Source organism: Vombatus ursinus, unplaced genomic scaffold, assembly GCF_900497805.2.
Source record: "Vombatus ursinus unplaced genomic scaffold, bare-nosed wombat genome assembly UNPS02014959.1, whole genome shotgun sequence".
NCBI lineage: Eukaryota > Metazoa > Chordata > Mammalia > Diprotodontia > Vombatidae > Vombatus > Vombatus ursinus.
Window position 1 is genome coordinate 9,199,225 of NW_020954737.1, and position 17,217 is coordinate 9,216,441.

Below are 17,217 nucleotides of genomic sequence, written 5' to 3' on the forward strand. Positions count from 1 at the left end.
ATACAATGTTCTATGGGTTCTGCTCACTTCACTCTTCATCATTTTGAGCAAGTCTTTCCATGCCTTCCTAAGTTCATTGAGTTCATCATTTCTTATAGCACAGTAACATTCCATCACAATCATACTCCACATTTTATTCAACCATTCCCCAATTGATAGAGATCCCTGAAATTTCCAGTTCTTTGTCACAATGAGAGCTGCTATAAACATCCCTTTCATATTCAAAGTTCTAATTACTCTTTGTGAATTTCCTTCCATCTAATTTTTACTCATTATTTTATTTTGGTTTTTACATTTTAAAATATTTATTTAAAATATTTTGCCGCAGTCTGCTGACCCCTCAACCAGACAGCCTCTGAAGTCCTTTTCAGCTCTAATTTCCTTGAGAGAAACACATATTCTCTCTAATTTAGTCTTGCCACTTCTGTAGGGATAGTTACACATGTTTCTTGTAAGCAATGTAATAATAATAACACTCTAATAAAAGGTCCTACATATATGCATGTCAGCTCCATTCATCCTCTGGAGCAACTTTGTAATAAACATCTAATAGATTTTACATTTTACACCTAATACAATTTTACATTTTACATTTACAGTAGCTTTTGGAGTTTTGGGGGGGGGTGGTCGGGGAGCAAAATGAGGCAAGGTAACCCTCAGTATTTCCCACAATATAAGCTTCCTCTGAAGCCACCAGTAAGCATATTGGAAGGTGGCCGTAGCTGAATTCTGAGCCTTGCCTTTACAAAAGGAATCTGAAGGCAGCAGACCTGTACTTGGCACAAATGAGACAGTGGTCTCTGATTTAAATGGGCATCGAGGGCAGACTGGAGCTCCTGAGCAACTTTGTTCTATTTTGTGGGAGGGTAGGGGATAGAGAAAAATACAGAGAGTAAAGTTTGATGGCCTTAAGAATATGTAGAGCAATATGCAATGTGGGTTATGGGCTATATGGGACTATTTGCCAAAGTCATAAATAACAAGGAATGCATGATGCTTTACCCTAAGATATAACATAGGGAGACATGTTTCCTTTTTGAGCGGAAGGTGGTATTTCCTCCCTACAGTTACAATTGTCCCCAGTGCTTTGCCTTACTGGTACTTCTATGTGACACAGTCACATTTTATCCCTAAGATCCTGTCACTGTGGTGCTCCTCTTCAATGCCCACAGAATCAATGACTGGACCACTGCCTCTCTCAACTTGACTGTGACATCTTCTGAATTATTGTCACTTTAACCACCCCTTCCCCCAGACTCATTTACAACTATTGTTGCTCCTCACCCTCATAAAAATGCCTAGCTGTATCTCAGTTTGTCCCTTTACCTTAAGCATGGCTTATGCTTTACCTCTCTATGCTCTCTATTCATTCTTTCGCTTCTGTCCAACAATCTTGTAACATTACTTTTAAAAATTCTGCCTTGTAAAGTCCAGCTCAAAATCCAAAAGTCAAAGTCCAGCTCTGATTCCAAAGTCAGAAGCGATCACTCTGCCCTCTGACATTCTATACACTTATATCCTACTTGTAGGGAAGAGATCTCTTTTTTGCATTGTGTCATAGGTCAGTGAGGCAATAAGCATTTTAAAAATTTTCATTTATTTTTTAAATTTGATTTTTTTTTTCATTTCTAAATTTTCTTCCTTCTACCTCCTTCCTTACCCAATGAGATGGAAAGAAATACAATACCCATTACATACATGAAGTCACGCAAAATATACTTCCACATTAGCTATGTTCCCCACCAAAAGCAAGAAAAATAAACAATGGGAAAAAATACTCTAAGTCTGTCAGTTCTCAATTTAGAGGTGGATAATATTTTACATCATGAGTCCTTTGGAATTGTGATTTTCATTGGATTGATTAATTACTAAGTCTTTTGCAATTGATTATCTTTACAGTATTACTGTTACCATATGCATTGTTCTCTTGGACCTCAGTTTGCTCATTTCACTTCATATCTGTTCATATAAATCTTCCCAGATTTTTTGAAAACCATCTCTTTCATCATTTTTGACAGCACAATAGCATTCCATCATATTCATTTATTATAACTTTCAAAAAGCATGTGTTAAGCATTTACTATGTGCTTAAGTACTAGCACTGTGCTAAGTACTTCAGATACAAAGAAATGAAAGTAGAAATAAACACAGTCCCTACACTCAAGGAGTTTATGTTCTTGCTAGGTGTCAGGGGAGAAAACAATATGTAAATTCTCTAGGTACAGGTATGTGCAGAGCATATGAGGGTAATCTAAAAGGGAAAGGCATTAGCAACAGAGTGCGTGGGTGGGAAGACACTAGAGAAGGACCAGGAAAGGCAAGATCTTATATTAGAAAATATTGACAACAATGGGCTAGGATCCTCCCTCCCTTAAGTCTTCCTCCAATGTTTCCTCTTTGCATGGAGGTAATCCTTTATTTTCAAATGCTGTGCCAGCAGAGAGAGCAAACCCTAGCAGATCTTCCTTAGTTATCTCCAATTTATCCTTTATATAGTTTTTTTTTTGCATGCTGTCTCCCCCATTAGCTGTGAGGACCCCTTTGAGGGCAGGGACTGTCTTTTGCCTTTCTCATCATAGTGCATGGTGAATAGTAGGCAATTAATGAATGTTTATTGACTGACTGATTGACTGACTTAGGTCCTACCAAACTTGAAAGTTTTAAAAATATAAGCCTAGTGTGTCTATTGTCTCAGGACCACCTGATCAACAGGCTTTAGAGCCAGAAGGGACCTTAGGGATTTTCTAATGTGAATTTCTGGGGTTTATAGAAGGGAAAACTGAGGCTACTTGACTTACCCAAGGCTACACAGGTACCCAATGGAAGATTCAAACCCACAATCCAAATCTAGTTCTCTCTTTAGTACACCACCTTACCTCCTAGTCTAGCTGAGTTCAAAGAGACATCACCAGGTAAAGGCAAGAAGTGAGTAGAACCAGGAGAACAACATCACCAATGACTACAACAATGAAAATAAAAAGGAGACTTAAAAGAACTTAACTCTGATTAGATGTGATGAATAATCTTGGTTCTAGGAAAACAGACAATGAGACATACTTCCCTTCTCTCAGTAGAGGTGGAAGAATACCAATGTGAAAGACAGTAAACACTATCAGAAGTGGTTATTGTGTGAGCTGACTTTAAGTATTTTTCTTTATTACAAGGAAATTTTCAGTGGGAAAGTGGATTTGAGGCTGAGGTTCTTAACTTGGGGTCCACAGACTATTTCTAGAGTTAAGAAGTCAGAAGTTGTAGTGATGGTTAAAGAGGACTTTAGTTGTGAATTTTCTCACAGTTGATCAGATAATTATATCTTTGTTTTATTGTCTGTTGCCCTGTATTATAAATAGTAGATAGATAGATAGATAACATAGCATAGTATTGTATTGTATGGTAAGGCATGACATGGCATGGCATAGCATGGTATGGTATGCTATGGTATGGTAAGGTATAGTATGGTATTATGTGGCATAGTATATACCATAAAAAGTGTAACTAAAATATGGACATATGTTTTGCATGACTTCACGTGAACAATGGGTATCATATTGCTTGCCTTCTCAATGGATGGAGAGGATGGAGAGCTGGAGAGAGGGAGAAAGAGAATTTTGGAACTCAAAATTTTTAAATGAATGTAAAAAGAAAAAAATTAATGTAATAAAAATAAAACAGAAAGACAAAAAGTGAAGCTATTTGATTTTTTTTTTTTTTTAGAAAAAGAGTCTAGCCAATTATTTTTTAAGCTTAGGAGATTAAGGAGTTATATATATGTAGAGACATGAACAAATGCTTGTGGGAAAATTGGTCTTACCAGCTTTAAAAAATAAGCAGTGTTTAATAAATAAACCATCTATCCACCTGGAGATGATTAATAGGGAGAGATATTGCATTTTTAGTAATTAATGTGGAAATATCAGAACATACTCCTTGATCTCTATAGCATCAGGTAGGAGAATGAGTAAGGAAAATTAGCTAGTAACAAATTGAGAGAGGAAATCACCCCACCTAGAATACACTTCCCTAAAACCTGTATCAGTTACCAATGATTGTCAAAGATAAAGATATAATTTTAATCTATATGTAAATGAAAGACTTTGTTATGCCCTCTCTACTAAAATGTAAGGTTTGTTAAGAACCAAAAAATACCAAAAGCAGACTAATGAAGAACAAACTAATATGGGAGAAATTGTTTTCTTTTATTCACCTTGGCTTCACCACCCACAATGGAAATGCTAATGGGTAAAAAAAAAAAAAAAGGTGGGGGGCATAGCAGTGTGATGAAGAAGGGGAAATATCAGGAGAATAAAATGGTCTGTTCTGGATAATCACAAATTAATGGTAAAACAAATTCTCCTCTCACCCAGCTTCTCCCAGGTTCCAACAGGGGCACAGCTACCTATCTTTTATGTGATTATGGAGCATCAAAATGGAAACCGCCCTGGTGTGCTCCTAAAAAGGACAGCAACAGGAGAGAGCATATGGTTCCCGCTAAGAGCTCTGACTTGCCTTTTTCTGTTGCCAGTAAAATCTCTTTCAACAAAGATTATAGGGTCACTTACTTCCTCCCTCTCTCCATCTGGCTTCTTTCCACTAGGGTTGTGCCTAGTTACTGCAGAGCAACAAGTGAGATGGTGTGTCCAATCAGAAAATGAGCAGGAAAAATGTAATAAGCTTAAAGAGGTCCTGACAGGTACCACGAGCCCAAGTTTGACCTGTGTAAAGAAAATTTCCTACAAGGACTGTTTCAGGGCCATCTGGGTAAGTATCTTGGGTGAGGGGGAGGGTGTCTTCTTCCACTCCCCACTCTCAACTCTCATCTATTTCAATATACTGGTATCTCCCTAGTTGGCTCATCTAGGTAGTGAGGTGGTGTGCTGGATAGAGTACTGGGTTTAGAGTCAGGAAGACCTGAATTCAATCTTACCTCAGACACTTAGTAGATTTTTGATCCCACACAAATCTCTTAGCATCTCTCAACCTCAGTTTCCACACCTCTAAAATGAGAAGATTGAACTCAAAATCTGGAAGGTCCCTTTCAGCTCTAAATCTATGATCCTATTACCTTTAGACATTTCCTGTTACTCAATATTTCTGGAAATACTAAGACATTCAATACTAAGACAGAAAATAAAAATTTTAAAGTAGAGAAAAATAGAAGAGCATAAAAAATCCAGAAATAATCAATGCAAAAGCAGCCATATTACTTTTAAATGTAAATGCACATAGCATTTTCTCTACTGCCTTGTTGTGTCATGGAGGCCTCATCAAGGCTCTGAGAATGGAGGACAAGCTTTGGCAGGGAATGCCAAGCTGGAAAGCCTTTGAATGTGGATATAGTGACTGCAGAAAAGAACTTTAAATTATTTCTGATGAAAGGACCAGAGAAAATTTGAAATACAGACATAGGTGTCCAGAGAAACCTAGAAAAGTAAGTTTGTTTGAATGATTAGATGGAGCTGTGTGATGATGTTGTACTAATGGTTTAGTAAGGGTAAAAGAAACAAATATCCCTTCAGAACCCTAATGTCTTCCAAGAGAACTATGGAAGTTAACTAAGGAAAATATTGATTCGGTTCCGAGGTTGTAAGAGAAGAAAGAGGAGGAAGGGTAAAAGGAGGGCTACACTAGTGTAGAAAGGAGGAAGAATGGGGTAGAACATACTATTCTCATGATTGGGGCACATGAGAAAAAAATATTCAAACATGGAGGAAAGGGTAGGTGAATTGGCGTCAGATGAAACTCACTTATTTTAAATGGGTAAAGGAGGGTTGAACACATAGTTTAGTGTAGAAGTATATCAGACTCAACAGGGAAATAGGTGGGGATAGGATGGAAAAAGGTTAAGAGGGAAGATAATATTGGGGAATGAACACAGTCACTAGCAAAATAAACTTCTTGATCCCCAAAGGGAGATTAGAAGGGAAGAAAATTGCCTATTAGATGATTGGGGAGTGACCAAACAAATTATGGTATACGAATATAAAGAAAAACTATTTTGCCACAAGAAATGGCAAAAGGGGGACTTTCAGAGAGTCTTGAGTTATATGAATAATTATAAAAGGACAGCAGCAATATAAAGAAAAACAGCTTAGCAAGATTTAAGAATTCTAATTGATGCAATGGCCAACCATGTCTCCAGAGGACGTCTGATTAGACATGTTGCTTACCTCGTGGTAGGCGCAAGATCCAGAGACAAACATGGCAATGGTGTGGATTTGTTTTACTTGACTATGTTTATTTGTTCCAATAGTTCTGCTTTTCTTTTCTTCTCACTTGGTTTTTAATTGATGGGAAGGGATTGAGGTAAAGATAGACTAGCAATAGTGATGAAAAAAAAGAAGTCATTGTAACATTTTTAAAAATGCACAATACAGCAAAAGCAGGACAGTTTTGAAAGTAAAGTGTACACCTCCACACAACTGCCAAAATGATCGTATAGCTTTGACTGTGGTACTCCCCTACTCAATAAACTTCTGTGGGTCCTTATTACTTTTAGGATCAACTATTTGGTTTGGCATTTAAAGCCTCGACAACCTGGCTTCAAACTACCTTTCCAGTTTTGTTATACACCACTCCCCTTCACACCCTCTGCAATCCAGCCAAATGAGTCTTCTTGCTATTCCTCATCCACAATATTCCAGCTCCTGACTCCATGTCATTATACAGGATGTCTCCAGTGCCTGCAGTGCACTCCTTCACGACCTCCATTGCTTAGAATCCCCAGTTTTCTTCAAAACTTAGTTTTAATGTCACTTCTAATAGGACAACCTTTTCTGAAACTTCCAGTTGCTAGTACCTTGCCACCAAACCTACTTTTTATTTTCTGTATACTTATATATGGTTCCTAGGTAGCATAGTAGGTGAGAGTCCTGGACCTGGTATCAAGAAGACCTGAGTTCAAACCTAGCCTCAGGCACTTCATAATTGTGTGACTCTGGGAAGTCACTTAACTTCTGTTTCCTTTGTTCCATCTGTCCTATGAAAGAGGTTGTTGTGATGATAAAATGAGATAATATTTATAAACTAGTTTGCAAACTTTAAAACACTATATAAATCATAGCTAGTAGTAGTAGTAGTTGTAGTAGTTGCAGTAATAGTAATAGTAAAAGTAATAGTAATAGTAGTAGTAGTAGTAGTGGCAGTAGTAGTAGTAGTAGTAGTAGTAGTAGTAGTAGATATTGTTTCTCCCAACAGAATGTAAGCTCAACATGGACAGAGAATACATTTTTGTCTTTACCCCACCCCCAGCATCTAGTATAGCACCTGGCACATAGGTACATAAATGCTTCTAACTGGTTTTTAAGGGCTGTATTGATTGAGAATACAAGAAAGGACCTTGCTGCTTAGGGTAGAGAGAATGAAGATAATGGATGAAGAGAGAGGTGGCTGGTCTATTCAGCTGTTCCCTGGCTTACTTCAAGATCTAGCTCAGCCATGGAGTCAGGAGGACCTGAGTTCAAATGCGGCCTCGGACACTTACTAGCTGTGTGACTCAGGGCAAATCACTGAACCCCAGCTGCCTCAAAAATAAATGAAAAAAAAAGATCCAGCTCATATTTTCCTTTCTGGAGGAGACTTTTCTCAGACTCTCCCTGTCTCTAGCTACTGGTGCCTTTGCCTATGAGATTAACCTCCATCTCTTTAGTATAAATCTTGTACTACTTATTTACATGTTGTCTCCACAATTATGATCTCCTTGAGGGAGCTCGTGTTTTTTGTCTTTCTTTGTATCCTCAGCACTTAAAAGATTTTCTGAAACATAGTGAGTGTTTAATAAATGCTTCTTGGCTGACTGTTAGAAAGAAAGAAAAAAAGAAAGGAAGGAAGGAAGGAAGGAAGGAAGGAAGAAAAGCATAGATTTATTATAGATAGATTGATAGATACATTTTTTTAAAGCAAGTAAATGAAATGGAGACAAAATAATAATGATTAAGCTTGGCCTCAAAGAAGAAATATGAGGAGGCAACTCACTTCTTACTTTGCAAAGGTGAAGGACTGTGGATATGAAAGAGTTTATATAGATTTTTATTAATAAATAACTTAAATTTTTTGATGCATTGACTAGTTTTGCAGAAGTTTTTTTTTTATTCTTTGTTATAAGAAATGACTTTCTGTGAAAGGGAGATGATACACATTAGGAGTTGTAGGGGATATATAAACAAAAACTATTCATAAAATTATTTTTTAAATGCTGATATAAATGTTTTAATATAGGGGACATTTTGCTCTGTCTTTGACTTCTTTGGGAGTAAATGACTAATAGGGGTATCACTGGATCAAAGAATATATGTAGTTTAGTGACATTTTGGGGCATAAAACCAAACTGTATATAGAATTATTGGACCGAATTATATCTTTACCACATTAGTGTGCCTTTCTTCCCTCAAGTTCCTCCAACACTTATTAATTTTGTCTTTTGTTATCTTGGCCAATTTAATGGCTGCGAAATAAAACCTCAGAATTGTTGATAACTTGTATTTCCTCTTTGGAAAACTGCTTCCTTTGATCACTTATATATTGGGGAATGGCTCTTGTTCTTATATATTTATGTAAATTTCCTATACATCTTGTATATCAGATTTTTATTAGAAATATCTGTTGTAAAGCTTTCCCCCCAAATTAGTTTTCCTCTCTTTCTAACTGCACTGATTTTGCTCTTTCAAAAACTTTGCATTTCTTTGTAATTGAAATTGTTCATTTTCTCTTTTATGATCACCTTTATCTCATGGTTAGTCGTCTTTCCCTAGAGGTACTTTATGCAAGGTACCTCTTTCCATTCTCCTCTAATTATTTTGACATGTGATCTTTTATAATTAGGACACGTACCCATTTGGAATTTATTGTGATATATGGTGTAGGATGTTCATCTAAGACTAATTTCTGCCAACTTGCTTTCCATCTTTTCTAGCAGTTTTGTTGAGTAGGAGGTTCTTATTCTAATAGTTGATGGTGAACTTTTACATGAATTTTACATGAAGAAAGGGAAGTTTATATTTTAGTGAAAGATACTTCCCATTGATAAGGTCTATGAGACACTGGAATGAGTTACTAAGGAAGATTAAAGAGAAAGGTCACTTTTCCCTCCCTTTAATGAAAGAGGACTGTCCACCATATTTATGTGCTTTGTGTTCAAAGGCAGAGCCATGGACTAGATGATCTCATGAAGGTTCTTCTAGTCCTGATTTTCTATTAAATACAAACCTTACTTGTTTTCCAACTCTTCTTTTTTCAGAGGTAAAGGACTTCATTGTTTTGTTTTATTTTGACTCATCTCTTGCAGAATAATGAAGCTGATGCCATTTGTGTTGACAGTGGCTTAGTCTATGAAGCAGCTGTGACCCCCTTTGATCTGAAGCCTATCATAGTTGAAGACTATGGCTCTGAAGAAGGTGGGTTCTTTCTAATGTGAATCTATTGACTCATGTACCAGATCTCATGGCTCTTGAAATGTTTATAGAACAAATCTAGGCTGTTCAGAAATTGAGGTTGGCTTTTAGTACCAGAAGAGATCTTTCAGGAAGTAAATGAATGGAATTTCTGCCAAAAGTTCTTCCTAAATTGCTGGAAATGTCCTGGGTGACAGAGGCCCTGATGCAACCAATGTACCTCACCCCCCTATATTTCTACATCTTTGCTGCTCTTAGAGACACACTTTTGGTGATGGGTAATTCAGACAAATGATAGAAATGTAACACACAGACACAGACAGACAGACAGACAGACAGACACACACACACACACACACATATACACACAGAGCCATCCCACCTTTCCCTTGACTACTTCCCCAATTCCCACTGGCATTAAGCTGGTTGGGTCCCAAAGGACAATTTACTACTCTCCTCCTCAGGGTCCTAGGGCTAAACTTTGTTTAATAAGGACTCATGAAAAATTCTCCATTTGTAAATCTATTTGGGAGCACTTTACCCTTTATTGGTTATAGGTAGGTAACCCTATGGTTGGATTTCCATATGGTGTGGTTACCTACCTATAGTCAATAGAGGGCAAGGTACTTTCATGTGTAGAGTAGATACATGAGACCAATGATGACTCACTTCTACCTTAGGATTAGAAGTCTTTTTTTTTTTTCCTTTGCAGAATCCTTATGAAGTTCCCCTTAGGCATAGCTTTCTGCTGGGCTCCAGTGGTAGGTACCCTTGTAGAGTAGACAAGCTAGCTATCCCTGGTGCACCTAGTTAGTCCTAGATGTGCTCTTCTGATCTCCGTGCAGACTCTGTCATCAGCCACTGCTGCTTCAGGGCCCCCACCTCCCCAAACTCAAATGTTCCAACCTTTCAAAGTTTCCATGATCATCCTCTGGCCAATATAGAGGAGGTGAGTCTGAAGGTAGAAGAGAGAACTCAATCCTTCCCTACCCCTCCAAGGGAATTCCTTTACCATCCCTAGATTGTCTTGTTGTTGGACTTTCTGCCTGGAATGCTGGGACTGGCTTGCTACAAATATACACAGTCTTAGAGGTATGTCTTATTCTTTCAAGTAATTCTAATGCCTATCCTATGTCATTCCTGATTCATTTAATGATCCAAGTACTGCACATTTACCAAACTGACTAAGGCCTTGTTGGCCCCTTTGTTAATTGATTGTTGACCTTTGAGTGACTGATTGATTCAGTCAAGAATTATGAGACTTCTATGTTTGTTTGGGGGGAGGATGGACCCCTCCCCACTCTTAAAAAAAAAAGGAACAGAGGAAAAGAGAAAAATCCACAAGGAATATCCTTCAGAGGGAAGCAATAAAAATATTCTAGTCAGAAAATTTCCTGAAATAGACTGTGGAGATTATGTAGCTGCCAGTTACAGGACTTTGTAACTCGTTCATCTAAGTGAAGCCTTTGAAAAAATCCTTTGCATTCTAAAATTCAGCAAATGTATTAAATACCTACTATGTTCAGAGCGTTGTGGTGAGTGCTGGGGAAACATTTTGCTATTGGGGAAAGGTGGGGAGAAGGAGAGAAGAGTATACAACATGTACATAGATGAGTAAATAATATCTGCAGAGTTAATATAATTTCATAGAATTGTACATTTAGAACTGGAAGACCTCTTAGAGGTGATCTAATCTAACCCTCTTATTTTACAGAAGAAGAAATTGAGGCTCAGAGAGAATAAGTGACAAGGTCTCATGAAGCACTAACAATTGGTGGAAGGGGGGGTCGAGGTGGGGGGGCGATGAGAAAATGTCTTATGTATGAGGTGACACATGAGCTGAGCCTTGAAGGGAGCTAGAGATTCTAAGGGGCAGTAGTGAGGGAGCACAGCATTCCAGGTGTGTGTGCCAGACTTTGCAAAGGTATGAAGGCAAGAGGTGGAATGTCACTCATGGAGAATAAAAAGTAGGGCAGTTCGGCTAGAATGTAGAGGCTGTGAGGGGAAGTGCCTAATAGCCAGCATTTTTGTAGCATTTGCAAAGTGTTTTATAAATATTATCTAATTTGAGCCTCACAACTGCCCTGGGTATAGTTACCTGCCTATATCTAATACAGGGGAAGATACTCCCATGTGTAAAGTATGCACGTGAGATCAAAGGTGACTCACCACATGGGTGGTAGGTGCTATTATCACCCCTATGCCACCCCATTTTGTAGATGAAAAAAACTAAGACTGTTAGAGGTTAGGTGATTTGTTGAGGGTTACACAGCTAGTAAGGGTCTGAGGGTGGATTTGAACTCATCTTCCTGACTCCAGGTATGAGCACCCTATCATCCACTGTGCTACCTCCCTACATCTATCATGTGAAATCAGTCTGAAAATGTAATCTGGAGGCTGATTGTGAAGGTCCTTTTTAATGAGAATTAAGAACTCATTCCTCAAAACTTTGCCATGCAAGTCAAAGGAGAGTGTTCTCATCCTTCCTTCTCTTAGTTACCAGGTAAAAGTGAAGAATCCGAGATCCCCTGACATCTTCCTATCCCTTGAGACTATTGCTCTGAGAATCTTTCCTAATCCTCTACCTCTTACAGAACAGCAAATTTACTCCTTTGCTGTGGCTGTTGTGAAGAAAGGAACTGATTTCAGACTCAGGGATCTCAAAGGCAAGAAGTCCTGCCATACTGGCCTGGGCATGTCAGCCGGATGGATCATCCCCATTGGGAAACTTGTGGAACTTGGTGTGTTGGACTGGAACATTATCAATTATCCTATTGAAAATGGTAAGTGGCAAGCAGTAGGCACTGAATACAGTGAGTGGCTTCTGGTGGCCTGAAACTATGTTTAAAAAATGATGGTTCATGACTAATATGGAAATATGTTTTGCATGACTATACATGTATGACCTATATCCTATTGCTTGCCTTCTCAATGAGGGGGAAGGGAAGGAGGAAGGGTGATAATTTGGAACTCAAATTTTTAAAAAAACAAATGTTAAAAATTGTTTTTACATGTAATTGGGGAAAAATGAAATATTAAATAAATGTATTTTAAAATAATGTTTTACAAAGCCAGCAATCTTTACTTGCATTTGTGTGTGAGCTTTGGACACACAGTAAGTAATGTATAAACTTAGATGTTCAGGAGAAGTATTATCTAGACTAGAGACTCTGAACTTTTTTGTGTTCTGAACCCTTTGACAGTCTGGTGAAACCTGTGGACCCTTCCCAAGAGACTACTTCTAGATACATAATACAAAATATGAACAAGTACAAAGCAAATTAATTAAATTGAAAAATAGTGATCAAAGTATTTTTAAAATAAGTCTTAAGAACCTTTGAATTCTAGACTGATGACAACAAGCAATGGGCACAACACACTTTGACCATGTGAGAAGTCATTATCAAATCTTTCAGTGCATAAAAGTTCTATTTTGTAAAAGAAGAATCTTCTGAAGCTTTGGATTTTTATTCAAATTCTTACTTCATACCTGAAGCTTAATTTCCTTCATGATTACCTGCATTTTGATACTCACATCATATACACATACACACATGCACATATACACATATACTCACATCACACACATACACACATGCACACATATATGCACGTGCATAAACACATACTCATATCATGCACATGCACACATACATATATACTTACATCACACATATGCACATATACTCACATCACATAGATACACATGCATGCATTTACACACATATACTCACACCACACACATATATACACATACAAATACACACTATACTTACACCACGTGCACAAACACATACACATATACTCATACCACACACATCCACATACATACAAATATACGCTATACTCATACCACACGCAGACACATACACACATATGCTCATACCACACAGTACACACATGCACACATACTCACATACACACATATACATACACATATACTCACATGCACAATATACACACATATATTCATATCACACATGTGCACACATACACATACACATATATACCCACACTACACAATGCAATTACATACATATACACTCACGTCACACACACACATGCATATACATACATCACACACATGCACACATATACACATACTCCCATCACACACATGCACATATATATATATATATACTCACATCACACACATGCACACACACACACACACACATACTCATATCACATACACCCAGCCATCACATACACACAGTCTTCAGTTGTTCCATGACTTGTCCTTTCTTCTGTGCAGCGGTAGCTGAGTTCTTCTCTGACAGCTGTGTGCCCTGTGCTTTTTGGACGAACTCTCAGCTATGTCGCTTATGTGTTGGATCGGGACCTGACAAGTGTGCGTGCTCAAACAAAGAACCTTACTTTGGCAGCTCAGGAGCTCTCATGTGAGTGGGACCCTCCATTTAACTGTAATTCAGATATCATCTGACCTGTGAACATTTTCTATCTCCTATAAATTTATTCTGGTCTCACTAAAAACTTTATTTTAGCTTCAATCATCCTCTCTATATCTTCCCCATTCTACCTGAGTAGGAAAACACAAAGTTGTCTGTATTTCCTTTCCCTTCTTTTTTTAAAAAGCCTTTATTGATATTTTCTGTTTCTGAAATTGCCATAGTTACCCAAGTATCCCTCTCACAGAACCATCCCATATGATAAATAGTATTTTTTGAGAGGAAAAAAAAATTAGCACAACTGATTGATACATTGAGAAAGTCTAAAAACATGTACAGTACGTAACCCCTGTGGTCCTCCAAACTCCCCCAAGGGGCAGATCGGGGGTGTCTTCTGATCTCTTCTCATTCAAGTCTTGTTGATCTTTACAATTTTGTTACATTGGCCTTTGACTTTTTGGTGCATCATTGTTCTTTCCATTTACATTGTTGCAGTGACTGGGTGTAGTGTTTTCTTGACTCTGCTTACTTCACTCTGTATCAGTTTTTGTAGATCTTTTCCCCGATTCACAGACATCATTTCTCACAGCTGGGCAATATTCTACTACCCTCATGCAATCATGGTAGTAGTAAACAGTCATGTTTAGCCATTCACCAATTGATAGGTGCTCCCCCCCTTTCTCCCCCCCCCGCCCCGCAGCACTGAGGTCAAGAATTCACATCCCTTGAGCTGAAAAGAGTCTCAGTGGTTGTTTCACCTACCCCCTCCATTTTAGAGCTGGGAAAATAGGCTTAGGGAAGTTTAGTGATTTGCTTTAGGTAACACAAGAATTAAGTGGTTTCTCTACCTTTTTTAGGGCATGGTCCTTCTATTTCTCCCCAGTCCTACTTCACAGATGAATTGGAAAAAATAAAGTTTCTGGGCTGTAGTATCTGGGCATTTGCCTGAGAGTATGCCTAGGATACTGGAAAAGGGCTCCCCACTTGGAAAAAAAGCCCCCTGAAATAGGTCTCCCTCATGCTAGGCCTGGACTCAGGAAGACCTAAGTTTAAACCAGCATCAGATACTTACTAGCTCTGTGACCCTGGGAAAGTCATTTAACCTCTGTCTGTCTCAGTTTCCTCAGCTATAAAATGGGGATCAAAATAACATCTACCTTCTACGGTTGTTGTGAGGATCAACTGAGATATTTGTAAAGCACTTAATATAGTGCCTGGCACATAGTAGATACTTAATAAGTGGAGAAGGGAGCATGAAGACTTCATGCTCTGACCTTTGTTAGGTACTTTGGGAATACAAAAGAAATTGTATTGAAATAGCTCATAGTTCAGGGGCAAAGGTAAGAGTAACACCCAAGAAAAAACAGCCAACTATACAATATAGTATAATGATAGCTAGTATTTCTGTAGCACTTAGGATTGAGTCTCTGCTACTTGGGCTAAGTTTGGCCTGACAATTAACACCAGCCAGCACCACACCACTCATATGTGGAACCAACAGTTATAGCAAATGGAGAAGTTCTGAATGCTGTAGATAACCTCACTTACTTACTTACTCACTTACCTTGGCAGTATACTTTTCAGGGATGTACACATTGATGATGAGGTTGAGGCACGCATTGCCAGAGTGTTTGGGAGGTTTTGAAGGAAAGCATGGGAGAGAAGAGGTATTAGACTGACTACCAAACTGGAGGTCTACAGAGCCATTGTGCTGACCTCATTACTACATGCCGGTGAATTCTGGACAGTGACATGCTAGGAAACTGAATGGCTTTCACTTGAATTGTCTTAGAAAGACTGTGAAGATCACCTGGCAAGATAGGGTACCCAACACTGAGGTCCTTTCTCAAGCTAAACTGCTAAGCATTCAAACTGTTTCAGAGAGCACAACTCCAGTGGGCTGGCCACATTATTCAAATGCCAAAGGTATGCTTGCCCAAAAGAGTGTTTTATGGAGAACTCACACAGGCAAACATTCACATGGTGGTCAGAAGAAGTGATACAGGGACACTCTCAAGGTCTCTCTGAAGAACTGTGGAATCAATTGGATGACAGGGGAAACACTGGCACAGGACCACCCGTCGTGGCATGTCCACATCAAAGAAGCTGCTGGGTTCTATGGGCAAAGCATAATTGAAGCAGCTCAAAAGAAACATGAGATGTACATATTTAGAGACATTTTCATTCCAAATGTTCATGTGGACTATTTGTTCCCCAACTGTGGTAGAGCATTCCAAGCTCATCTTGGTCTGATCAGCCACGGCCAGACACTGTGCCTTGACCCCAACATAGTGATGTCATTTTGGTCCTCTTTAAGAATGAAGGACAATAACCAACCAACATTTTACAGAGTATTTTTACATATGTTATCTCACTTAATACTCACAAATCTATGAAGCAGGTGCCATTATTTTACAGATGAGGAAACTGAGGTTGAGAGAAGTTATGTGACTTGCGCAGGGTCCCACAGCTAACTGTCTCTGAAGGATTCAAACTCGTATCTTCTTAATTTCAAGTCCAGTTTTATCCACTGCACCACCTTGCTGCCATATATCTAAATATTATTGTGTTATTAAGTGCTGATTTGCCTGGTATGGCCTCATGGTGTAGTGCAAAGACTCCTAGATTTAGAATGAGGAGACCTGGGTTTGACCCCCAGCTCTGCCATTTACTACCTGTGTGACCTTGGGAAAGTCACTTTACTCTTCAGGACCTCAGTTTCAAAATGAGGAGGGTTGAATTAGATGATCTCTGAGGTCTCTACCAAATTGGAAATTCTGTGACTATGACTACTGCAGGAGGTCAGACGCATTAGTGATGGCTAAACTCTAACCATTCTTCTGCTTCCCCTTTTCTTAGGTGCCTGAAGGATGGTGTTGGAGATGTGAGTTTTACGGAGCATACAACTCTTCTGGGTAATTATCAGAGTCTAGAAACCCAACTCACCTCTGAGCCCAGTCTTGCATATTGCCCAACCTCAATCTTGCTCACTCTGTTTCCTATCCTTGTGTTCTTCCTTACATCCCTCTTGGGAAGGGAAAAGAAAAATCCTCTTTGTGATGATCTTATGTCTAGCTTAGACTTCCTCCTCTGAAAGTTATACTTAGGCTCATAGCACTTTTTAGGGGAGCATTGAAAACCACAGGTCATGAGTTCCCATCCAATTTTTTTCCCCTACCAGACCATACCTAGGGACATATTAACTCAAAGCAAAGGCATTTAATTAAATAGAATGTCAATATTAAGAATGTAGAAAAATTCCTTCCTCCCTCAAACATAGGGTACACCCTCCCACAGATTCCCATACCACTGGTGAGAGAAGAAATGCAAATAGAGAGCAAGGATCACATCCCAATCGGAACAAGTCAAAAAGCCAAGTCAACAAATATTTAAACACTTACTACGCGCCAGGCATTGTGCTA

General features: G+C 38.6%; 1 pseudogene; it reads left to right on the forward strand.

Annotated features, from left to right (window-relative positions):
- LOC114030386 overlaps positions 1 to 17,217 on the forward strand; it is an 87,405-nt pseudogene that overhangs the window by 5,144 nt on the left and 65,044 nt on the right.